This window comes from Pinus tabuliformis, chromosome X, assembly GCF_031772625.1.
Source record: "Pinus tabuliformis cultivar Carrire ecotype Pingquan chromosome X, CPIR1, whole genome shotgun sequence".
Lineage (NCBI taxonomy): Eukaryota > Viridiplantae > Streptophyta > Pinopsida > Pinales > Pinaceae > Pinus > Pinus tabuliformis.
This window is the reverse complement of record NC_142308.1, coordinates 78,030,632-78,058,262: the sequence shown is the minus strand read 5'-3', so window position 1 is coordinate 78,058,262 and position 27,631 is coordinate 78,030,632.

Genomic DNA, 27,631 nt, shown 5'->3' with positions numbered 1-27,631 from the left:
AACATTTCACTCATGCACAAAACTAATCAATAAATCCTATCACTAAATTCTTGATGTAGAATATTTACATCAAGAAGAGCTACAAGTTGAATTTTCATTTTTCTCATAGGCATTTTTTCTGCATATTGTATCATGCTTGAGTTGGTTGAAAACTGTTTCTTTTGTCAATATGCTATTTGTTTTTTAGCTTCTTTTTTTCTCTATTCATCATGCTATACAATTTCCATTCCCTCTTCCTTATGCATTTTCTTGTATTCTCTATTTTCTACACACTTCATTTTTTATTTGTTGTGCCCTTAATTGTTTATATGCTCTTTTTCATTCAATCTTTTCTTTCAAATGTTCTTTTTGTATTGCATACAAAGAAAAGATACTTCTAATTAATCCAATTAACATATGGTCATTGATATCCAAAATCATTCTTAGTTGATGTTCCTCATGAGTACATTCTTAAGTGAGATTCCAAATAACGTGTACATAGACCATTATGGATATCATAATTTTTTTTCTAATAATACTCCCTAAGCACCCACGGGTGATTTGAACTGGTGTCCTATCGCAAGGAGTGCCTTAACAATACACCCATTCACCGTCAATCCAAAGCCCCGTGGGTTATGTATATCATAAATTATTTTCTATCCTTTAAAATGTTATATATATATATATATATATATATATATATATATATATATATATATATATATATATGGAATAAATGAGACTTTAACCCTTAACTTTGGGTTCAACAATTACTTGAACTTTTCTTTTCTCTTCACAATGTCTCTTTACCTTAATACACTATTTATCTTATAATTAAAACTTATTTTGTACTATGAAAGCATCGTATTATCCCCACTTTGTGGTTTCCAGAACCTTAGACATGTATCCCATTTTAACATGTGTCTCATATTGACCATTGATCTCTCCTATTATATGTTATATAATTTTTCTACCTTATTCTAAGATATTTTCAAACTCATGATATTTTATTATATCTTTTATTCAATAAAAATAATTATGAACCTTTGAGATTTGGTCCCACAATGATGTTAGAATTAATGGAGAAAGATACAATTAGTTAAGGATAGGATTGAGACTCTAAGATTAGGTCTCAAGTCCTACTATCTAGGGAGTGGTTGAAACCACCCTCATTGTGTGAAAGCCTATATTACTAGGCTATTCTCTTGAATCTAGCATAATGTATGTGTGCGTCTGTATGAGTGTTTATACACTTTCCAAGTATCTTACTTGGAGAGTCATATAGGTTATATATTCGATTTTTATCATGGTATTAGAGCTTCAGGGTTGCTGATCCTGTAAGCTGAGTGATGGCGTGACTGTAGCAGAGTCGTTGCAAGATCTTGGTGGAAAAGTGCAACGAGTGCACTTTACCCCTGCACGCACTCTTATGTTTGGAAACTCGACGCAAGATTTTGGTGGACCATCATGAATTTGACATGTACAGTTGTGAAGAGCTTCACAACCTCCTTGTGGATAAACATGTCAACTGCTAAACTATGTCGTGTGCTAAATGAAAAGGTTTCGGTGAACAAAATAGCAACAATAGGTCTGCGTGGAGGCGTGCATGGAAGTCGAGGAGGCTTGACCTGTGTTGAGAGGGAGGCTGGATCCTACGTGGAAGCTGACGAGGCTAGACCTGCATCAAGAAGGAGGTTGTATCGCCAAGCACAGCCGTAAGGAGGAGTGAATTGCCAGCAAGAATTTCCAGTTGTAGTGTGAGGGTTGCCTGGTAGTTGCATGGAGACTACGTGGTGACTGGGTGTGTGAAATTTCCACTATGGCCACATGAGCGTGAGGATTCAATCCTACGCGGGATCGCCCGTAGAGCTGCAAGGAGGAGCCTGCCCGTCATGGTCAGTTGGTGGCCCTGTGTGGCTGAATCAAACTAGGTGCACAACATAGAGCATAGTGAGTGCTTGACTGTGCGTTTGACTTCCCGGAGGCTGCATGGTTGATCAGTGTGGGATAAATCAACATTTTTTCATATCACCTGACGAGGAAAGGCCAATAGCCATGGGCGTGGAGAAGGGTATGTCTGGAGCACGCGCAAAATAAATCGAGTATGTTTGTTGTTTGATGCTCATTTGCTGATACTTTTCCTCCCCATAGTGTAAGAAGAAATAAATTTGCATGGTGAAGAAAAAATTTGTGTGATGCATACATGTTGCACGTCTCCCTTGATCTTCTTTGAGTACTTCAATTTTTTCATGGCTATCCATGACCCATTTTGCAGGTTTCCCTGATAGACAATATTGAAAGCTCCTTCGTTGATCACGTTCGATGTCGCGAAATTCCTCATGGATTCTTTGATCTCTGACACGCTGAAGAAGGTTAGTCTGGTGGTTGAGCTCAACAATTCATATCTCTAGCATCCATGTAGTAGCAACCTGCAATGTTGGGATACATGAGGGTGAATGATGCAAACACCAATACCGATAACACCGCGTGCACGAAATCAAGACACATGAGCTTGTAAGAAGATAGATATTTATGAGTCTGCATGGAGACCTGTGACTGTTGTGATTTCAGCATAGTGGAAGCTTGGTGGCGGTGCCTTCCCATGGGAGGCTTAGTCTTGGTGGTCACGCAAAATTTGGGGAGGCAAGGTTATGAGGAGGCAAGGCGTTGACCAAAGGGGAGCGGCACATCTCGGTCGATCGATGGCCCTGTGAATCCTTGTTGTGGTCAAGGAGTTTGACCAACTGCTTGGTGGTTGGATCTGCTATGACTGAGTTGAAGGTCACATGTGCGGGCATTTCAATAGTTGAGTGTAGATCTTTGGTGGATCTGGTGCTTTTTGCTTGGGCGTCGCACGTAGGGATTTTTCATCATAGATTTGGTACAATTCATAAAGTTTTTTGACATCTTCATAAGGAAACTTTCCTTTTTCTACCTCATTCTTGGCCCGAGCCTCCATCGCTACCTGTGCTCACATCAATGCTAGCTAAGACAAACATTTCTTCATAATTCAAACATTTTACGAATTTCTGCCAAGCCTTACTGCTCCAACTATGAGCAAAGAGCTGAAATCAAGCACGACCGTGGGGGCCAACTGTGGAGTACTGAAGAAGGTATGTTTTTATTGACTATTTTGTCATCTTTTCTTTAGAACTTGTAACATCTTTGCATCATGAACTAGGTAGATAATGGGAAAACATTAGAGATCTATAAGATTTATATGCAACATGAAAATGCTAATAATTGCCATTTCTTAAGCAGGAAAAGGGAAAAACTAAAGATTTCTGCTCCAAAGAAAAAGACAGGGCCAAGCTAATCATTGTCCCTTTGGCGGGGACCCATATGTAAATAATATGATCTAAATTAAAACATCTTAGCCAAGGAAAGGAAAAGGAGATATCGACTCGGTGCAAGAGAACCACCAGATAACTGAGGATTAACAGCTTGGCGAATCCCTCAGGATCCTTTGATCCTGAGGGATCACTGCTTTAACTATTTTCACATCCTTGATATCTCTGCTTTAGCTATTATAAGTAGGGGCAACACTACTAGCACGGGGGAAAAAAGGCTATTAATTTTTATGTAACTTTGCTTTGTATTTGAAACATTGATCATTGACTCTCGTTGAGAAGTGATCCACTATAACTATGTTTTAATGCATTAATATAAATCTGGTTGATGTTCCATCTTTGATCCTAGAATAATTTCAAGTGACGTGTCCCTGGAGGCTAAGGGCGTAGCCCTGGTGGAACACTTACTCCTGTATCATTATCTTTAGATCGTGTGTGGTTTTCGTTATTAGCTTTGATCGGTAATCTGGTGTGTTTTGTTATTTTATATCACAGCTCTGTTATATTTACAATATCTTTCTCTACAACAGGAAGGTCGTATTGTTCATTCTGACCCTATAACGTATTGCTGTTCCTTTAAGTCATTAATGTAACATTACTGTTCTTTACAGAATGCTATTGCTGTTCAATTACAAAATAATTGAGCTGTAATATTCTTAAGTTGGTATTACTGTATTCGTCTATGGTTTATACTTCATTACAATTGATGTTCAATTGACATTGTTGTTCCATTATGAATTGCAATCATTATCCTTTCTAACTGAGATCAATATTTGTTGTATCAGACATAGATTACTGTTTCTCTAAATATCTATGTGTGCTGTGTGTGTTATTTATTTCGGTACTATGTATTCACAATTGGTTTTAAGCGTTGTTCTATATCTCATTGGTAATTGGTTGCCTTTCCATTTCTATTTGCTGTCCGATTCTTCCTTTAAGTAAAGATTGCCATCTGATTTCTGTAGGATACGATTGCTACACTTGTTCCTATAGATTAAGGTGTTGTTGTTCATCAAACTTAGTTGTTGTTCCATTTCATAAGTGTTATTCCATTTCCTGTTATCTCCATTATTGTTGCTTTGGGTGTGCAGAACGATCTGAAACTGTAGTGGGTGTTGGCATTTGTTGTCTAGTCCCTAGATTGATGATCTGTTCCTTGATTAACTTTAGTTACATGAGTTTCCAAAGGGATGAGTTATTGTTACTCGACCCTTGACTGATAAATTGCTTAGTTTTCCAAGTGCATGATTTAGTTTTTAAAGTATTTTGATGTAAGTAGATCTTGTTTCAAGCATCCATTTACTCTTCTATTTTCTTGAGCTATTCTACTAGCATTACTCTAACAAATGACAACCTCAAACTCAGTACACTCTTTGAGATAACAAATTGTTACTGGATCGACAAGTTAATGTGAGATAATTAGAGGTGAAAGAGACCCTTTTTACGGCTCAACATTTTGGCACCGTTGCTGGGGAAGAGTGTCGCCATTTGTTTCTTTTCCAGAGTAGTGTAAGAACCTGTTAGGAAAGAACTGGGTTTTAAAAATGGAAGGTAAGAACCTGCGTGTAGATGTAATAGCCTTGCTCCCTTGCCCGCTTTCCTGTAGATTTGTTGTTGTTTTGTTTGGGTAGAACCTAGCAGTTGATTTGTGTGCATGACTAAGCAGAAAAAGCCAAAAAAGAATCCCAAACCTCTACCCAAGTCTGATAAAGCTAAGGGGCCAGTGACCCTTGGTCGATCGACCTTATATACGAAATCCTTAAGAAAGCAGAATCTCAACCTTTAGTAGGACCTAGAAAAGTTACTTCTAGACAACTTACTAGTTCCCTTCAGGCTACAGGACCACCGCCTGTAGCCTTTGCTGAGGCGCATAGTCAAACTGAAGAGCAAGATTTTCAAGAAATTGAAACTTCTAGCCTAAAATCATTGCAGGAAGGGAACCTTAGCAATCTCTGTGAAGGAAGAGGAGAAACAGGAGAAGCTAAAGAACCAAAATCTCGTCTTAGGGTAATTAAGCCATTAAGCAACCCAAATAAGGGAAGTGTTGCAAAAATCATTTATAACAAAATTCAAGAACATGAATCCCGTCAGATATTAGGCACTCTCATCATCCTAGATAAAGAAAGCGCTGTTGAGGCCATCCCGATTAGAGCCATTCCCCCTTGACAACCTAGGAATACCCTCCTAGATATCCCAGAAAGCTATTGGCACATATTTGACCAAATGGCCGAGAATCAGCCTAACACCCAAACCTCTACACTGCAATACCCCATTGTGGATACTGCAGCTAATGCACCTATGAGAGTAATTCCTCTCCAACATATCCCTACATTCCATGGCTTTACATCAGAAAATCTGGATGCATTCCTGTTTGAATTCGATGTGCTGTGTAGAGGATATGACTATACCAACGATCCCTAGAAACTGAAATTATTTCCCTCTACATTAAAAGGAGCTGCTTTAAGATGGTTTATGGGCTTAGGTGGTGGTGTTATAAATAATTGGGATCAAATGAAAGAGTCTTTTCTAAAAAAATATCAGGACTATTGCAGGTCTCGAGAGTTAAAAGATGAAATATTTCAGATGGTAGCTAAACCAAATGAAACATTAGAAGAGTATGTTGAATGATTCTAGTATAATCTTCAAAGATTTCCTTATGCATCATTACCTTTACCTGATAATGTATTAAAAACAACATTAATTAGGGGAATGAAGGAACAATGGATTGAGACATTAAACATTATGGGGAAAGGAGATATTTATCAAGAAAATTTTGCGGACATTACTGATTTATGTATTAGGATCTCGAGAGGCAGCACAAGGCTAAAACCAATAGAAAATGATCGATTTGTAAGAGATAATTTCGGCATAAGGAGTAACTCGTGAAGAAATTGGAAATTTATTAGAAAATTTTAAAACTAACATATTGGGGATGCTGACAACAAAACTTCATATTATGCAGGCCAAACAAAAGCAAGCAGAAGCAGAACAGAATTTGGCAATCTTCTATCCTAGATGCAGAAAAAAACACAGCCACAGGGAGTGTCCATTAGATGCAGTTCAAGTTTGCACCATTTTTACAAAAGACCACTCCACAGAGAGCTGCCCCTCACTTCCTGGATTGAAAGAAGTATATAAGGAAGTAGAAGAAGAGCCAGAATCGATGTATCTACTTAATCAGCGCCATCAATGGCAGTCGCAACAAACAGGTATGTTTTCAGACCCAACTTCTTCTTTCGAGCGCCTGCAATTTCATGCTCAACAATATAATTCAATGTGGAAAAATCAATCCCCCTTCCCAAATTGGTCACAATAATCATTCCCTTCATCATCTCCATGGCCGAATCAAGCAAGCCAACCCAATTGGCCAAATTTTCCCTATACCCCACCATTTTGGCAAAACAATGTTTTTCCACCACAATCGACCCCTCCTACTTCAAAAAGTCAAACCTGGTAGACAAACTAGCAAAGACCGATGATTCAGCGAGTAGGAAGCATCCCGCTCCCTAAACCTACACTGCTAGCCCTACAACAAAACCCCTAGTCTAACATAAGGCTGCAACTCCCAACCCAACCCCACCCCAATCCAAATAACAGACCGCTCCAATCCATTCAAATAATCGAAACACCAGAGATAGGACCTGATCTAAGGGAGTGTAATGACCTTCAATTAAGACCTGGGTGTATCATTGAAACAGAGGGAGATAAAAAAGTTCAAGTTGAAAATCAGTTTCCTGTAGAACAACCATTACAAGAAGAGGACGTGACCAGACAACAAAGTCATGGTCCAACAACCACATCCTCTCCTCCATTCCCAGAATGCTTAATTATACCTCGACCTATACAATATCCTAATTTTGACATTCTGGGAGAATTACGAAACCCGTACATAAAAATCCCGCTCCTCCAAGCCATTCAAGACATTCCGATATATGCAAAGACTATCAAAGAAATATGTATAGAGAAACCAAAGAGGACAATAACAAATAACCCAAAAGTCCAAGTAGTTGGAACTTTATCTGATTTATTATCAGGAAAAGAAACACCCGTTAAATATGAAGACCCAAGAAGTCCAAATGCCAACTTGACTTCCGAACAAGAAAAGAAGCTCATCCAATTATTGAGGAAACATAAAGAAGCATTTGCATGGGACTACCCTGATATGAAAGGAATTGACCCCCAGTTATGTACACACCACATTTACATAGAAAAGGATGCGAGACCTATTCACCAACCACAAAGGAGACTTAATCCTCATCTAAAAGACGTTGTAAAAGCTGAACTTCAAAAAAATTTAGATGTTAACTTCATCTACCCTATCTCTGATAGTAAATGGGTCTCTCCACTTGTTGTGGTCCCAAAGAAGAATGGAAAGTGGAGGATTTGTGTAGACTATAGAGAACTAAACAAAGCAACAAAAAAATACCACTTTCCCCTTCCATTCATTGACCAAGTATTAGACACTCTAGCAGGAAAGAAATTCTTTTCTTTCTTAGATGGCTTTAGTGGATACAATCAGATTCAGATTGCCCCTGAAGACCAAGACAAAACCACTTTTACTTGTCCCCGGGGAACATTTGCCTACAGAGTTCTACCTTTTGGCTTATGCAATGCTCTTGCCACATTTCAAAGAGCTATCCTCAACATTTTTTCAGACCTAATAAATGAGGGCCTCGAAGTCTACATGGATGATTTTACACCATAGAGAGATGATTTTGACCCAGCATTGGACACAATGGAAAAAGTCCTGCAGCACTGCATTGCCACTAGGCTTTTCTTAAGCCATGAAAAATGCTATATGATGATGATTGAAGGACTTATTCTTGGCCATTATATCTCAGCAGCTAGCATACAAGTAGACCCAGCCAAAATTCAAATAATTTTGCTAATTCACGCTCCTACCACTTAAACAGAGGTATGTAGTTTTCTCATATTCTTTGGTTATTATAGAAGGTTTATAGAACATTTTTCACATATTGTTGCACCTCTATATGCACTGATAGGTAATGTTGACTTTCTTTGGACAGAAAAATGTGACCATGCTTTTTAGGATCTGAAGAAGCTTGTGTCCACAGCTCCAATCCTTCGAGGACCAAATTGGGACCTGCCATTCCAAATTTCATCAGATGCCTTAGATACAACTATTGGAGTAGCCCTTGGGCAAGAAGAAGATAAAAAACCATATGCAATTTATTATATTAGCAAGAACTTATCCCCTGTTCAATTGAATTATACTGTTAATGAAAAGGAATTTCTAGATGTAATACATGCTGTTAATAAGTTCAGGCATTACATTAGTAGATATCTTGTTATCTTGTATACAGATCACTCTGCCATAAAATATTTAGCAAATAAACCAATCACAAATGGTATAATAACTAGATGGTTGATCTTATTGCAGGAATTTGATATTACAATCAAGGACAGACCTGGAAAAGAAAATCCTGTAGCTGACTTTCTCTCGCGAATGCGAAAACCAGTGGATGCAGCAGTAGTTGAGGATCAATTTCTAGATGAGCATTTGTTTGTTGTCACTGTTAGAACACCCTGGTATGCTGATGTTGCGAATTACTTAGCAGTAGGTAAAATACCAAAACATATGACCCCCAATGAACGAAAACAGATTATCCAGCAAAGTGCTCGATTTTCCTGGATTGAGGGCTACCTGTTCCATACAAGAGCAGATATGCACATCAGGAGATGTGTCTGGGAGGATGAATTATTTACTATTTTGAAAGCTTGTCACGATGGACCATGTGGCAGACACTTTGCCGATAAGAGAACTGGACATAAGGTGCTGCAAACAAGGTATTATTAGCCTACGATCTTCAAAGACGCAAAGAAGTTTGTTCAAACTTGTGACAGTTGTCAAAGGGTAGGATGCCCTGGCTAGTTCGATGAAATGCCCCTGAACCCACAACTGGTTATTGAGCCATTCGAGCAATGCGAACTTGATTTTATTGGTCTGATTAACCCATCCTCGAACCAGAAAACATATATTCTGGTGGCAACAGAATATGTCACCAAATGGGTTGAAGAAGAAGCATTACCGAGAGCTACAGAGGATTCTATCATACAGATCCTATTTGATATATTTGTGCGATATGGGCTTCCAAGGGACATAATTACAGACGGTGGACCACAGTTTGCTGGTAACAAGATTGTTGCAACACTTAAGAACTATCATATCCAGCATAAAATTACTACTCCATACCACCCACAAGCAAACGGTCAAGTAGAAAGCAACAAAAAAATAATAGAATAAATCTTGACAAAACCATTGTGTCACATAGATGTGATTGGGTTGCAAGACTACCGGAAGCCTTGTGGTCCTACAGAACAACATGGAGAAGCACTACTGGCTATTCATCATACCAATTGGTGTTTGGAAAGCAACCTATTTTCCCCATAGAATTCGAAATCCAAACACTGTGAACAACACAAGAAGTAGGCCTAGATCTAAACAAGGCACAAATTAATAGATTACAGCAGATCAATGAGCTAGATGAAATTAGGCTCTCTACCCTTCAATGCACTGCATTAATCCAACAGCAGCAAGCTAAATGGCATGACACTCTCATTAAAAACAAAGTCTTCCGTGAAGGAGACTCGACGCTCTTATATCATTCCAGGTTTCAGGATTTTCCCAGGAAACTTTAGACTCGCTGGCTGGGGCCATATGAAATCCAGAAGGTACATGATAATGGCACCCTAAGTCTAGTCACTATTGGCGGATCTGGACATACCTTTAAAGTAAATGGCCACCGTGTTCTATTATACTACAAACCACTTACTTGGAAATCCTTCTACCAGCAACTATGCGAGGACTCCGATATGCAAATTCTACAAGAGGAAGAGCAATCTTCCTCACCTGTGATTCATTAAGTGATTCACCTATTTTTATACTTTGTACATAATTTCTTTGTTCTGTATATATTTTTGTATTTGCATTTTTTTTGCTGCTCCTTTTCAGAAGAAACAACGATGTTGTTTTGCTATTCCTTTTTTGAAGGGATAGCATTTGTGTACACTTTTGTCATTGTTGTTGTTCGTTTCTCAAAAGAACAACACCTTTTATTTCAGTCTTTATTTCTCATTTTCATTTTGTTGTTCCTTTTCCAAAGGAACGACATTTGAGTTTTCTACTGTTCTTGTGATTTTTGCTGTTCCTTTTCTAAAGGAATGACATGTTTCGTTTTTGCTGTTCCTTTTTTTCAAAAGAATGACACTTTCAGTTTTTTATGTTACTTTTTCAAAGGAACAACACTTGTATTCCTTTGCCCTTCCTTTTTCAAATGACAATATTGTCGTATTCCTTTTACTTATGCCTAAATATACCTGCTGTTCCTTTTGTTTCAGGTATTTTGGAGCACAACTATAAATTCATGCAATGGATACAAAGCTAGAGCATAGTGAAATCAACAAACTATATAAAATCGCTACTTTTACAAGAAATTGTTCTGAATTGATAAAGAGGAACAAAGATAGGACACAATTATTCATCACTTTTGTTGTCATTACCCTACTAATATTGACATGATTGGTCATCTTTATCATGCTGGTTCTTTTTAAATTCCCATAATCTTATTTGATCATTATTAAGGAATAAGAACAAAGGGTTTATATTTTTCTATTGAGATGTTAAGATTTCTTCCACCATTCCTACTCTTAAGGAGGGCCGAACCACCCTTTGTGTATAAATAGGAAAGCATTTTATAAAAAAAGAAAAAAAGAAAAAAGAAAAAAAAGAGGAATGCTTTGAATTGTCAAATGCAGGATAGAGGGTCTCATCAAGAGCCAACCTACCATGATCATAAGGAAGAAAGTGAAGTGGAATTCCCACTATGGCCACCACACCGGGGATATGGTCCAAGAGGCACATCAGAAAAAATAAAGAGTCCTTGGAACAGGAGGTCTCATCACAAGCCGACCTTCCCACCTTTCACTCCTTCCTGGTGAATGGCATTATGATTTAACTGGTTACCAAGGCAACATAATGATCTCCATTTTGACACTGAACAATACTTCCTAGGCATACACAAAGGATCATGGTTCCATGGGTGAAACAAACAACTCTGCCAAGGTTATGGACACCTGTCGGCAGTAAAGATCTGTTAATGGTATTGAAGTCAAATTTCTTATACACCAATAGCAATCATTAATACCCTTCTCTAACTTATACCTTTGTAATCTGTCAAATAAGATTATGCATATCACTTCCTCGAACCATTAAACACATGAAAATCCATCATAACCAATCATGACGGAAAAAGTAGATAATGATCACATTACACTCGTTGTGCATGTCAGCTGTCCTATCCTCCCAGCCTTGCATCATGTAACCGCTTTTTCTTATTTATTAAGCGATCCTATTATACACCTCAATTTCAGTAACCTACTCCATTTGTAAACATGGCATCTTGGCATACGCTGTTCCTTTATGACCCTGTACCAGAATAGATCGGCTCGCCACTCCTTCATTTGATGTCCGAGGATGGCCTATCACATTGGGGGGGGGGCTGAATTCATAGTTTGCTGACATATGTGTCAGGTTATTATTCGGCAAACTCTTACTCGGGAATAGAAAGGCTTAACGGTATCTCATTTTCAATTTGCATGCCTTGCAGTTCCTAAGTCATAGTCTACAACAATTAGTAAGATTTGAACAAGCCTTGTGATTTTTCTATTTTCTTTGTGTTTCTAATAGTTTGAACAGCCCGATGTTCCATTGCTATCTCTATGTTTTTACAGTGAGCTAAATCATGGGAGGAAGGTCAATTCAAAGAGAACCACAGGTATTGATAGTTTCTGATGCTAGACGGGAAATCCTGGAAAGCGTAGGATGGTTAGTCTATCTTAATCGTTTACAGGAATCCAATGAGACCATGGCAATAGAATTCTTGCAGAACTTGCAAGAATACCACTCCACAGTAAGGGGAAAACACATAGCAGTTATCGATGACGTAATTGCAAAGGCCTTGGGATTGCCAGCCACTAGACCTGTGTGGACTCTAAAGAAGGAGAGACTGCAAAAGATCATGAAGATCTTCCAGGACGAAGGCTAGAACCTAACAGTCAGAGGAAAGGGAGTCCTACCAGTAGCATTAAGAGAACCATGGGCAGAATTGGCGAGGATCATCCAGAGCTACATCACCTGTGAAGGCAAGAAAGACGTGGTAAGACCACGACACCTTAAACTCTTAGCTGTATTAAAAGTGAAATGCTCTATGAACCTACCTGCATTTTTAAATTCATTACTTCATGATGTTGCCCGAAGCATGAAAAAGTCACAACATGTAGAATTGGTAGTAAGTCACCATTGACTGATATGGTTGATAGTTATCCATAGTCTTGCTCAGCAACAGAGCAGCTGGGAAGAGCTAGTTGCTATGATAGATGGGGCACCAACTCCACCAGCCCCAAAATGCAAACATACTGCCAGTACACCAAATACGCCATAAAAGTGGAGAAAATCAGTTAGATTGGCACGGATTAGAGGGAGGTTGGAAAATCCCCAAGGGAGTACCAACCAACCTATGGAGATAGATGACTCAAGGGGCGAGCAACCCCCGCAATTGGAAGGAGAAGAGAATGAGAAAGAAGTGGGGGGAATGAGGAAGGAGAAACAGAGGAAGAGACCAAGCAGCCTGAGCAAGTGGAGGCGGAGACAGAGCAACGTAAAGAGAGTCCATTGCAAAATCCATTGAAATAGGAAATACTGGCCAAAATTCTGGCCAATATGGGCGAATATGGCCAGGCTCTCAGCCCGCTAGGCCTCTATATTGAGGAAGAACCAAAAGAGTATTTTGCGCAGGACAAAAATGCACCCTAAGAATTGCACAACGAGGAAGAAAATGAAGAGAATCATTCTGTTCATGATGAAATTATGACAGGAGAAGAAAATGATGAAGATATAGAAAGGGAACAATCCGCTCCCAGCTAGACTACACCAGAAGAATTGCATGAAGAAGAAGGGGTGGACAGAGAAGTTACCTAGGAAATAACAGATCCAGCCAGGGTTTCTACTCCTGAGCAACTTGAACAAAATAGCGAAGGAGCACCCCAAGAGGAAAACTAGGGAATTGGCCAAGATAACAGTCCAGGCCCGAGTAAATAGACAACTGTTCCTTCTAAGGAAAAAGAAGAAATTAAACGATTATGAAAAGAACAACAAAGATTTCTAAATGTGATAGCTCGACTTCGACAGCAAATCAGGTTTTTGAGAATGAGAAAGAGAGCAAAAAGAACTTTAGGGGGAAGACATGCAGCCACTCTGATGAGACCCCCCAAGAAAAAGGTTTGAAAGACCCCTGATTAGCCTACTATTCAACACCCTGTCAAAGAACAGTCTGTTGTTCAAACCGGTGTTGAAGAACAATCTACTGTTCAAACTCTTGTTAAAGTGCAGACTGCCGTTAAAAAGAAAAAGGAACAACATTCCACTGTTGCTCATGTTGAAGTGCAAACAGATGATATATCAGCCTGTGATAAGGAAGTTCAAATAGAGGCATAGTCCTCTCAAGGGATATAGACTATAAACACAAGGCGATGCAATAAGAAGATTCAAGTAAATCTTCCACTGGCCACTACTACATGGGATAGCGATCCGAGGACAGTAACCCTACAAGAGGGTTTGATGCAAGCTCAAAAAGCAATAGAAAAACTCATAGAACAAATGGTTTCTCAAGAAAAGTATGAAGAATTACAACAACATCTAAGGAATGTCAATTTATCCGAAAGCCAGGCCTTTGAAGGATGGCGAAAAGAATAGGAAAAAGTCGCAAAGGTAACTCATAGATTAGATGTAGTTATCAGACAGATGGATAGCTTATGCTCTTTGTGCACTGACGTCCTAGCATGTAGAGCCCTTGCCAAGAATTATGCCTTGTTTTTAATGGAATGATATTTGCAATTGAAAATTAAGGCCGTCAAAGCAGGAGCCCCTATACAAATTAATACCATTGATGATTTTATAAATTGTTGTAAGCACTATGGAGTAAAGGTTCAAAGACTCTTGTGTGAATTCTATCTGCATAACCTTGTGTTAGATCAAGAGATAGAGCAGAACCCCAGGCCTTTCGTTGGGGATATCCAACTGCAGGCATTTATTTCATTTGGAGTTAATCAAATCATATGGTTTAAAGCCTATAATGCCTTCCAAAGACAAGAAAACAGATTATACTTATGGGTAAGAGCTGAGCCTAGTGATCCATTACAATTATGAAACAAACATAGGAGCCTCATGAGGACTCTGGGCATGATTGACGCGTTAGGACCCATTCATACAGCAATCAATCGGCAAGGGATAGAATACTTCTTTACCATAAAGGACCTTGCCATTGCAGCTGCTAAATTTCGATATTAGACCTCTAATCTGAACATCCAACTCAGGGAACCATTTAATTACGAGAACTTTAAGTTAGCCGCTGATTGTTTGAACCTCTATGGTGAAATTATCTTGAGGACAGGGCCATCTTGTTTAGGATATAGGTTTCGAAGTTTGATTATTAGGCACCCTGCACCTAGATACCAAGCCCTGTGTGAAATGCCTAAGGGTCAGACAGGCCCTCTTTTTGAACACCTAGTTAGGCATCATGGCTGTAGACCACCACATGAGATCCCATCTCTAGCCTACTCTCTCACTGTCTTACATGTCAACTACAATGTTTTCATGAGGGCATGAAAAAGGGTAAGCAGGGGGGTGTGTGGAGTACTGAAGAAGGTAAGTTTTTATTGACTATTTTGTCATCTTTTCTTTAGAACTCGTAACATCTTTGCATCATTAACTAGGTAGATAATGGGAAATCATGACAGATCTATAAGATTTATATGCAACATGACAATGCTAATAATTTCCATTTCTTATGCAGGAAAAGGGAAAATCTAAAGATTGCCGCTCCAAAGAAAAAGACAGGGCCAAGCTAACCGCTGTCCCTTTGGCAGGGAACCATATGCAAACAAGACGATCTAAATTAAAACATCTCAGCCAAGGAAAGGAAAAGGAGATATCGACTCGGCGCAAGAAAATGACCGGATAACTGAGGATTAACAGCTTGGAGAATCCCTCAGGATCCTTTGATCCTAAGGGATCACTGCTTTAACTATTTTTGCATCCTTGATATCTCCACTTCAACTGTTATAAGTAGGGGCAACACTACTAGACCAGGGAAAAAAAGACTATTAATTTTTATGTAACTTTGCTCTGTATTTGAAACGTTGATCATTGACTCTCATTGGGAAGTGATCGACTATAACTCTGTTTTAATGCTTTAATATAAATCTGGTTGTTGTTCCATCTTTGATCGTGGAATAATTTCAAGTGGTGTGTCCCTGGTGGCTAAGGGCCCGGCCCTGGTGGAACACTTGCTCCTGTATCATTATCTTTAGATCGTGTGTGGTTTTCGTTATCAACTTTGGTTGGTAATCTAGTGTGTTTTTTTATTTTATATCACACCTCTGTTATATTTACAGTATCGTTCTCTGCAAAAGGAAAGTCATATTGTTCATTCTGACCCTATAACATATTGTTGTTCCTTTAAGTCATTAATGTAAAATTATTGTTCTTTACAGAATGCTATTACTGTTCAATTGTAGAGTAACCGAGCTGTAATATTCTTAAGTTGGTATTACTGTATTCATCTATGGTTTATACTTCATTACGATTGCTGTTCAATTGACATTGCTATTCAATTTTGAATTGTGATCGTTATCCTTTCTAACTAAGATCAATATTTGTGGTATCACACGTAGATAACTATTTCTCTTAATATCTCTATGTGTTGTGTGTGTTATTTATTTCGATATTGTGTATTCACAACTGGCTTTAAGATTTGTTCTATATTTCATTGGTAATTGGCTGCCATTCCATTTCTATTTGCTATCCAATTCATCCTTTAAGTAAACATTGCCATCTGATTTCTGTAGGATATGATTGCTGCACTTGTTCCTATAGATTAAGGTGTTGTTGTTCATTAGACTTAGTTGTTGTTCCATTTCTTAATTACTGTTCCATTTCCTGTTATCTGCATTATTGTTGCTTTGGGTGTGCAGAACGATCTGAAACTATAGTGGGCATTGGCATGTGTTGTCTAGTCCCCAGATTGATGATCTGTTCCTTGATTACCTTTAGTTACATCAGTTTCCAAAGGGATGAGTTATTGTTACTGGACCCTTGACTAATAAATTGCTTAGTTTTCCAAGTGCATGATTTAGTTTTTAAAGTATTTTGCTGTAAGTAGATCTTGTTTCAAGCATCCTTTTACTCTTACATTTTCTTGAGCTATACCACTAGCATTACTCTGACAAATGACAGCCTCAAACTGAGTACACTCTTTGAGATAACAAATCGCTCCTAGATTGAAAAGCTAATGTGAGGTAATTAGAGGTGAAAGAGACCCTTTTTACAGCTTGACACCAACATCTTGAAAGGAGTGGATTCTCCCATGAAGCCAGACAATGCACGAAGGATCTGAAGAGCCAAGTGGGAGTAGGTGGCATTGTTGATTTTATTCTTGGCCAAATTGGCAGTGTTTGGTGATTCTTAGTAGAGTCATTTTAATTTGCTCCTACTGGTACTTTGGTTGTGGTGCTTTGGTGTGACTGTTAGAGAAGACTAAAGTGGGCAGCAATGAGCGTGGTGGATCAATTTCCACATCTGAAATTGATAGAAGGAGAAAATGGGACTTCAAAGTAAACTAAAAGAGTCTCGTAGAAAACTAAGGAGAAAGCATGAAAGGAGAATTGCAAAATATTATTTTGCTGAATTTTTTGATGTGTTTCAGGTTGACGGTGATGGACCAGCTACTCATCAAGATGTAGATTTGGAATTTGGTGATATTATTAAATGGTTAATGCGAGATTTACCGTCTTTTTCAGGTATGAATTATGAAATATGGGCAAATGAAACGAAAATAGTATTATGGAAAGTAAATTTACTAGATTATGTTGAAGATGTTATTAATGATAGTGGAGATGCATCAATTTTAAGTCTTATAACATCTGCAGTAGATGAAAACATCACACTCAGCATAATATATGAATATGGAGAGATTCTTAGTACAAAGATTTTATGGGATGTTTTAGAAATGAAATATTGTTTGAATCAAGGAAATGATGCTGAAGATATTCCCATATTTGATTGTGAAACTGAAGATGCAATGATGGGTGATGAATGTGTGTCTGTAACTGAAACTTGTGATGATGAAAACACTTCCATTATTGTAGAACCTTAAAGTTTTCCAGATGCAGAAATCAAGTTTGATGAGACTTATATACCTCATGATGAGTGGATCAATTTGATGATTGAAAAAAATCTTATTGATGAATTACTATTTGGTGAGAAGGAAGGCCTATGCTCACGTACAGATCAAATGCAGAACATGGTTTCAACAGAACTGAGTGAAGAGGCTGAAGGCATAACTATGTCAGCAGAAAGGGATGAAGTAGGGAGATATGGATAAATGAAAGATCTCTTGAAGGAGCAGGAAGACAAAATCAAATGTTGTCCTCTTTATAAATCTAACATTGTCTTTTGCGTAGATATTGGGAGGTAGGAAAAAGCAATGAAGTTTGAAGAAGAATTGAAGCTTCTTGAAACATGGCTTGAAACACCATGTCTTTATGAAGTCAACATTGAAGTTGCATTAATGAATGGTGAAGACATCATCGCTGGCATTTAGATGGTTGACACCAGAAATATTGAGAAGGAAAATTCTCCTATCTAGCCTGCCATAATTCTAAGAAGGGGAAGAATAAGAATTCAATATTTCCTTCATAGGGGAAGAAATGAGGTGAAGATACAACACTACCTCATGGAAAATAAAGTAAAGATGGAGTCTCATCCACAAATGAACAAGTATGGGATTTGCTGCAAGAAGACAAAAATGAAAGCTATGTCTTTTACCATTGTAAGCCTAGCTGAGACTGAGACCAACACGCATATTTTATTGTTTAGTACCCTTTCTCCTTTAAGGGGGAGTGTTAGAATTAATGGAAAAAGATACAGTTAGTTAAGAATAGGATTGAGACTCTAAGATTAGGTCTCAGGTCCTACTATCTAGGGAGTTATTGAAATCACCCTCATTGTGTGAAAGCCTATATTACTAGGTTGTTCCCCTGAATCTAGTGTAATGTAAGTGTGCGTGTGTATGAGTGTTTACACACTCTCCAGGTATCTTACCTGGAGAGTAATTTAGATAATAAACTCTTTTTTTATCATATTGACCATTGATCTCTCCTATTATGTGTTATATAATTTTTCTACGTTATTCTCAGATATTTCAAACTCATGATATTTTATTATATCTTTTATTCAATAAAAATAATTATGAACCTTTGAGATTTGGTCCCACAATGAATCAAACAAGCCACATTTTATTATATATTTTCTTAGATAAAAATAACTATGAACCTTTGAGAATTGGTCCCACAATGAACCAAACAAGCCACCTTTAGATCTAAAGTCAAACATACTATCACTATGCCACAAATTGGCTTATGAGGTGGGTTTTTTCGTGAAGCGAACACACCACCTTCAATATTCAAGTAAAATGTTATAGAACTATGACACAAAACCCCTTCCTTATTCATATTTGTTATCCACAATGATGCAGGTCGAGCATGTGATTATTCCCTTTGACTTTCCCATGTGAGAAAGTTCATAGACAGACGGTTCTAGTGATTTTTTATGATCAAACGATGATGAGATTTTGATGAATTATGTCATTTGGATTGACTACCCTTCTGGATTTTCATTGGTATTGTTTGCTCTCTGTAACTAGTGAATTATGTTGTGATAAGCTAGGGTTTAACCTCTATTCTAAGTTCATATGTGATTGATGGTGCTTGGAATCTACTTTGAATTGGTTTCACCTATAACCCCTCGTGTCATAGGTGTAAGGTAAATTACTAGTTTTCCATTGACTATTTTTGGTGATGGTTTTTATTATTCTTTCCTTTGACTTATCATCTATTCGAAGGAATAGAAACTTGCTTATATTCTTTAGGCTTTTACAGGTTCTCTAAGGAATCCTTCAGAAACATTTACCATCTAAAAATATGCCTTAAGGTTTTTGCAGGTCAATGAAGATCCTTTACAAAGGTTCGGATGCTTGATATTTTCTTGGAGGTTTGAAGATATATTTTGTCTTTGGAGAGGATAGCTTTTAAGCAATAGCCTTTAAAGTTTGTATTCTTACACATGTAAGAATCAAGGCTCTCTGTTGCATCAAGAACCACTTCATCATTTCTAACATTTGAAAAAGGAGTGTTTCCACTTCTAGAGACTCAAACCAGTGGTATCTAGAATGTTATATTTCCCTTTCAGACCCGTCTTACCTTAGATGAGCATGATTAAAATGGTTGCATTAAATTTTTATATGTTAAGAGAACTCACAAATTAAGGTTTTCTAAAAATTTAAGTTCTTCTTAGCGTTAGCATATTCTCTTTTTGAATCAATGTCTCTACATAAATATTAAAGGGCACTATAAACCCTTATACTAAGTTAATCATAAAAATGGTATTGGTTTTATTTTCAAAACACCAATCCATTGTTTCAAAAAGGGTGTTTCCAAGTTAAGTAAATTAATAATGTAGAAACAAGGGATTATATATTGAATTCCACTTTTCCTTATGTTACAAGGTTATAATATTGACATTATGCTCAAAAAATTTCTAATTTTTCCTTATCTTTACAATAGGTATTTCAAAGTCACTCCTTCTCGGAAAAGCTATTAAGGTAATTTGTTATTGAGGTTTTCGATTTAAGCTTTAATTATATGGTTTAAGTATAATGATGCAGATATTAAGATAAATTTTGTTCTTGTTTTCTTATTACATGTTTGAACTCAAGACCCCAACTCAAACTTAATTCATTTTAATGCTTTACATTTATGTTAGGTCCCTATAATACTAGTGTAGGGGCCTTATTGTTATTATTACTTTAGCCCCATCAATGTTATTGTTTGTGTAGCCCCCTATTGTTATTGTTGTGCCCAAGTAGCCCCCATATTGTTAATGTTGTGCCCCATAGGTGTTGAAAATGGCAACAAGAAATGCTAAAAATAGAAGTGCTAAAAATAGCACTACTATAAATAGAACTACTATAAATAGTAGTTCGGGTACCAGTGTTGGACATAGTAGCAAGGAATGAAAAATGGAAGTGCTATAAATAGCATTTCCAAAAATAGAAGTTCGAGATAGATTCCTATTTTAGTTCGTCCCTGAATTAAAATAGTGAAGTAATATTCGAAGTTGATCTTAGCAGTTGTTTGTAAAATAACTAATTAATTCATCTTGAGTTAATTAGCTGTAGAAAATCAAACATGAAGTCTATGTGGGGACATGCAACAGTTTCTCCATTAATTGAGGAATTTATCCATCACTTAAAGAGATAAGGATGAGTTGTAATATTGAGTTGTAATTAGTTGGCTTAGTTAACTGTGTCAAGTCCAGTTAGATTAATTCAAACAGGTTGTTGAATTAATTGTGTGTTCAGTTAGTTAATGCTTACATGCATGTAACTACTGCTCTCCAGATAAGTGAGTATTCTTTCATAAATAACTCATGCATGTCAGTTCTGTTAGAGACCCAGTTGAGATCAAAGGAGGGACAGTGTACTATTAGTTGGATGAATTTTTCCTATAAAGGAAACTCATCCATGTAGAAGGATTTATCTCCTTCAGGTTTGTGCAGTTATTTCTAAGCCAAGTGAGTTGTGTGAGGTGGGAATTCACACAAGTGGAAGCATTGGACCCCAGGAAAAGCTGCACAAGGAAATAGGAGGCTTGGAGGGTAGAGGAGAAAGTTTGTGAGAAGCCTTTGACTGTCTATGAGCAGTATTGTTTGATTGTAGAGAGAATAGGATAGCTTAAGAGCTAATTCTTTTTGTAACTTGAACAAGATTTCCACTTGTATGATAATACAGAGATTGGGGTTTTAGGCTGAGGCTTTCCCTAGAGTATTATTATGTTTCTCATGTGTGATTGAATCTTCTTCTCTGTTATATGTGTTTTGTTTGATCTTTCTCAAAATCGATTAAGCTTCTGCAAGTTTGATTGTAGAAGTAGATTAAGTATTTTTCTTTAGTACGTTGCATAATTAGTTTAATATAGGGTGAAATTTCTACATGGTATCAGAGAAAAGTTGATCAAAGCAGAGAACAATATATAAAGAAGGGAGAATTCAAAGTGAAAAAAAAATGGGCCGAAAGTTTGCCCAGATGATCTAGAAATTTATGTGCAAATTTTTTAGAAACAAATAGTAGATTTGGATTCCTTGCAAAGAAATACCCAATTTCAAAGAAAAAAATCAGCTGAATCAGAGTTCGGATGAGGGAGATATCGCTGATTTAAAATCAGCTCTTTTTCTAGAAAATTTCATGATGATGGGTAATGATGTAAAGTATAGTGTCCGAGGAGTAGGCACAGTTGTTTTTCAGAGGGAGCATGGAGCTCGCATTACCTTGACCAATGTCAAGTATGTACCAGGACTGAAGAAAAATTTTGTGTCAGTCACCATGCTAGAAGACAAGGGCTATGATGTAGTCTTCAGTAAGGAAAAGGTTTTCCTTTGACACATCACCATGAGAAAGGTGAAGCAGATGAGTTCATGAGTCAAGAACCTGTATGCTCTTGAGGTTCAAGATGCATGCATAGGCTTGATGAGCAAGGCAATAAATTACCTCTCAACATGCAGTACCACAAGAAGTCTCAGACAACTGTGGAGGAGCCACAATTGGTGAAGCAACTTCAGGAGGTTGTGGAGAAGCCACAACTGGAGAGGCTAAGAGGAGACCAAGTGGAGGCATCCACTCTTGCAGAGACCTCCATTAGGAGGGAATTTCAAGCCAAGTGGGTAGAGGGATCACATACATCCATACCTCTAGGTCATAGGTGGGGCAATGTGGAGTGACATTCCCAAGAAGGTTGGAATGGGGGTAGGATCATTGAGGTACACAGCCTCTTTGATTAGACCTTGTTACGAGAGCCTTGATGAGGAGTAGCAAGATTGGTTGAGTGGGTAGAGACAGATGCGGATGGAGCGACAGAGAGAGCTATAGTGCAAGAGTCCCAAGATTGTGCAGGGCTAGCAAGTTGCAACAATACGAGAGGCACAAGAGTGTTGCACCAGTGCAGGATGGCATAGAGAGGTGCGCAATGGTGCGAGATGCATGGAGTGTTGTAGCAGCTCAAAGGTCAAAGAGGGAGCACTTGTTAGTGGAAGATGGAGCTTCAACATCATAGGATGTTTCTAGCCCAACAGGAAGGTCAGTTGGGAGTTTTTTTTGTTTCTAGAGTTGCGAGAGCAATAACACTTGGGAGAAGTGTTGCATGCAGAACATTCCAAAGGTCAGGATCGGGTTCAAGTTGAATTCCTTTCTTGTTGAGAGGGAGTTTTGAAAATGGAAACAAGAAATGATGAAGTGCTGCAGTAGTTCAGGTAGTTGGACATTGAATAAATAGCATGGATAGATTCCTATTTTAATTAGTGAACTAAAACAATGAAGTAAAATTCGAATTTGATCTTAGCAGCTATTTGTAAAATAATTAATTAATTCATCTAAAGTTAATTAGTTGTAGAAAATCAAACATGAAGTCTGTGTGGGGACATGCAACAGTTTCTCCATTGATTGAGGAATTTATCCATTAATTAAAGAGATAAGGATGAGTTGTAATATTGAGTTGTAATTAGTTGGCTCAATTAACTAAGTCAAGTCTAGTTAGATTAATTCAAACAGTTTGTTGAACTAATTGTGAGTTGAGTTAGTTAATGGTTGCATACATGTAACTACTGCTCTCCAAATAACTAAATATTCTCTCATAAATAACTCATGCATGTCAGTTCTGTTAGAGACCAAGTTGAGATCAGAGGAGGGACAATGTACTATTGGTTGGATGAATTTTTCCTATAAAGGAAACTCATCCATGTAGAAGGATCTATCTCCTTCAGGTTTATGTAGTTATTTCTGAGCCAAGTGAGCTATGTGAGGTGGGAATTCACACAAGTGGAAGCACTAGACCCCAGGAAAAACTGTGCAAGGAAATATGAGGCTTGGAGGGTAGATGAGAAGGTTTATGAGAAGCCTTTGACTGTCTATGAGTAGTATTGTTTGATTACAGAGAGAACATGATAGCTTGAGAGCTGATTCTTTTTGTAACTTGAACAAAATTTCCACTTGTATGATAATACAGAGATTGGGGTTTTAGGCTGAGGATTTCCCCAGAGTATTCTTCTGTGTTTCATGTGTGATTCAATCTTCTTCTCTAATATATGTATTATGTTTAATCTCGCTCAAAATTGATTAAGCTTCCGTAAGTTTGATTGTAGAAGTAGATTAAGTATTTTTCTTTAGTACATTGCATAATTTGTTTAATCTACAGTGAAATTTCTACAATAGGAGCCCACTATTGTTATTATTGTTCCCTTAGAATATTATTGTTATGTAGGCTCTAATTATAGTGTGACTCCTTAGACTCTTATATATACGAAGGAGTTATTGTCATTTGTATAATCCAATAATTGTTCATTTATGTGATGTAAAGGAGGTTTCCCCCTCAAAGAGGCTATTTTTCAAGTCGATTATGTAACTTTTATTCTATTTTGTGAGTTAGTTTCATCAGTTTCATCAGATTTGGCATGAGAGCTTTGGATTGTAGGGTTTACTTGCTTCAAAAATGTCCTCTTCGAATTTTCGATATAAGTTTTTTCTACGAAGTTTCAAATCCTGAAATTTGGACCACCTCGAGTCGAAATATTGGTGAAATTTCCGTAAAAATTTCATAACTTGGTTCACTGTATTTTCTGAGATATGGCCTAAATAAATTAGGGTTTCAACATTCTCCACAATTGAGTCTCAAACATGTGAGCTAGAGAAAATCGTCATAACTTTCTTCCCAAGGATCAGATTTGAATTTCATAAAAAGTGATTGAAATTACACAGGTGGTAGGTTCTTGTGTATCAATTTCAAGGTGAAGGTTGAAGGAGTGACATGTGGCATCCCCTACAAGTTTTCTCTATTGAGCCAATTCATAATCAGGCCATCGTGGCATATTTGGCATAACTTTATATTGAAGAATCCAATCTTGATTTGACTTGTGACATTTGAAACAAGACTGATAGTTCTACTACAACACCAAATTTTATACCTTGGGAAGCCAAAATCTTAGATAAAATAATTTCAATATCAATCTCCAAAAAACAAGAAGAAAAGGTGTGTATTTTTTAAAATTTTCATAATTTTTGTTTGGAAAATCTGTCTAAAGTAATTCAAAGGGCACTATAAAGTAAAAATATCATTATTTGGTTCCAATATACCTCAAAACAAAAAAATGGATATCCAAGTAAGCAACTATAAATCCCTACTATGACATGTTACACTAAAAAATGTCACCATGACTATTTACAGTTAGTATGGCTCTATCAACAGTCATGCTATCCTCCTGGGCAATTCTTATGCCTCTGCTCTCCATGTCAAACTCCAAAAAGAGAGAAAGTCTTTATAAATGTATTTATCTCTGGGTACGCAGGTTCTCTCAACCTTACCTGCGGATACGCACCTAATGTTCACAAAAGCTGTGTACTTGTACGCTCTGTATGTAAAGGGGCAGGTGCGTACCCCTGTAAAGGTCAAAATGCGCAAGTTTCATCTTTAAAAAGTTACTTGTGGTCATTTCTAGAGCATTCTAGAAGGTTGTTCGACGTGTATTGAGCGCCTCCAGATGGTTCATGTACCCCTACCAAAGAGGAACTTATCCCATCAATAAGGGAGCTATCCCATCCAAAGAGGGGATTATCCCATTGATGGTGGACCTGATTAACTTCCTCTTGAGCACTATAAATATAGGCATTGGGCCAGAAGGAGGAGAGGTTGGAAGCTAAACATTTCTAAGGGTAGATGCTGCTGGAATTAGGACTCCCATTTAGAAGCTTGTGAGGAGAGATTACCATCTTTGCTTGTTCTATTTGGAAGTGGGTGAGCTTTGTCAAAGTAAACGAGAACTCTTGATGGACCCTGGGAGGGACTTGCACAACACCAAGGCTCAGGTTGTAATTGTTCCTTTTGTTTCCTATTAATGCAAATGAGTCCATTCTTCTCAATAACTTGTTATTTATGAGATGTTTCATGTACTCCTTGGTCTATGTGTTAAAAATGTTTTATTTTATGAGATTATCAAGTGCTATTTAATCGTTTGATTGTTAGTGAATGCAGGTTTCGAAGTGAAGGAGGAGCTCATCCGGATCAGCGAGGCTGGACTGCTACAACAGCGTTGGACTACAGGTAGGATCTAAACACTTGATTTTTTATATAGTAAATGCATGTTTAGAGAAGGATTGCTCTTATTTGTCTTGTTTGTCACTAGAGAGTCTTAGGCTCCTAGGGAGGTTGGTTGTGTCCGCACTATCGACTCTTTCCGCCTGACAAAATGGCGACTCCGCTAGGGAATCCATTGATGTGAAAGTCTTTTCCTTTGTATGCAACTTTGATCTGAGAAAAGTCATTTATTTTCTGGTTTTTGGCTCAATGACTTTGTATTTGGGTGGGTTAGCTTAGGGTTAGATTGAATTTAGTTTTTCTTGGCTTTTTCAGTGGTACGCACTCTCTGAGTATTGCATAGTGCGTACTTATATGCACTGTTGCTGTGTGCACAGAGCGGGCCCGTACCTGTCTTAACAGGTTGCCTGCGTACCCTGCTTAAAATTAAGAAATTTCCATTTTTTACATTTGTCCTCTTAGATTTTGCTTTTTCTTAGTTTTTACTGCCCAGATCCATTAGTCTCTTGTCAAAGATCTTCGCCTGAACTTGTTTCGATAGCGTTGAGTGTTTTAGTGGATTTCATAGAAGTTTAAGCCCTAGGGTTTGATTTTTGAGTAGGTACTGTAGTGACTTTGGCGGTAGAAGTTGTCAAGCCTTAGATCTCTCTGGTTTTGTTAGCCTTCTTAGAAGTCGGACCTGTCATAAAGTCTACCTGTGAGAGCAACTTACCTTTGAGTGGTCTCTTTGGCAAATTTTGAAGTGCTTGTTGATTGAGTATTGAATTCCATTTTACAAAAAGAACAAAAAGATTTGAGTTTTGTTTTGACTGGTCTTTTGATTATGCATTAGCTGGTCCTTGACTTGATTGTGGTCAAGTAAAACAACCTAGAATCATCTTTGTAGGCTTTTGCCTCGTTAGGTTTGCTTAGAATAAATTTCTTTTTGATTTGCTTGTGAGTCAATTTTTCATAGATTTTATAGATTTTGAGATTGATTTTCGTTACAATAGATTTATATGCTTTATTAAATAAGGAAAATACAAAAACATCTCCTTTGAAAAGTTTTGTTTCAAGTAGCTTTGAGGGATTTTGAAAGAAAAAGAATTTTTCGTGCACGTAAGGAGTGGTCATGTTTGTATGCTTGGAAAGATAAAGAGAATTGTTTCTTTGATTGTCTTTACTAAGAAAGTTGTTTTCTATAAAAATTTGCATTTTCCAACTCTCTTAGTTAGGAATTTCATCGAAAGAGAAAAGTAGCGTAAATCATCTTAGGTGCATCTTTGTAGTGGTTTGAGTCGAGTCTACACACCATTGGTTTCATTTCCGCTACCTTTTGTCTTTAAGAAAAACCATAAAATTAACGCTTAAAGTAAAATCAACGTAGTAACTTTTATTTACTAGGGCTCTGAAACACCAATTTAGATCAGGCTAGTGTCTTGGAGTAGGAGAGTAATTAACTCTCCAAGACAACAAAACCAAACAAGTAGCTTATCTTGTGATAGAATAAATCCAATTGTCTCATTTGTACTCTGGGAAAGCTCCTCTTAAAGGAGAAGCACGAGCTCGTGTCCGAACCAGTGAGGGGATCAATCCTCCCTCGTTGGGAATGACGCCAGACATGCATGTATTACAAACGGTAAACCTCGGATTAACCATTGTCGAGGAGCCAGGGGTCACTTGTCGGTAAACCTTGGATTATTGTCAAGGAACCGACAAGGGGATTGAGCTTGATACTCTGCCCTTGCATGCTGTCAGAGTGTAGACTGTTCCCCCAGGTGCATTTGTTGCGGTTGGTAACCTTAGTGACCATTATCTTTAGGATTCTACCGAGGTGACGGTGGAGGGAAGATCCCACTGTACTTGGAGTAGACGTCGGCTAGACTCACTTGGATTTTCCGGGGGGTTCACTTCACTTGAGACGGTTAAAGTGGAGGAACTTGTGCCGGTCTATTCATTAAGCAGGTTGCCGGGGTAACTGTTCCACCCGCCACTTCTGTACTGAATCCGGCGATGTTGGGTTTCATCTCCAACTAGCGTTTTTGGTCTAG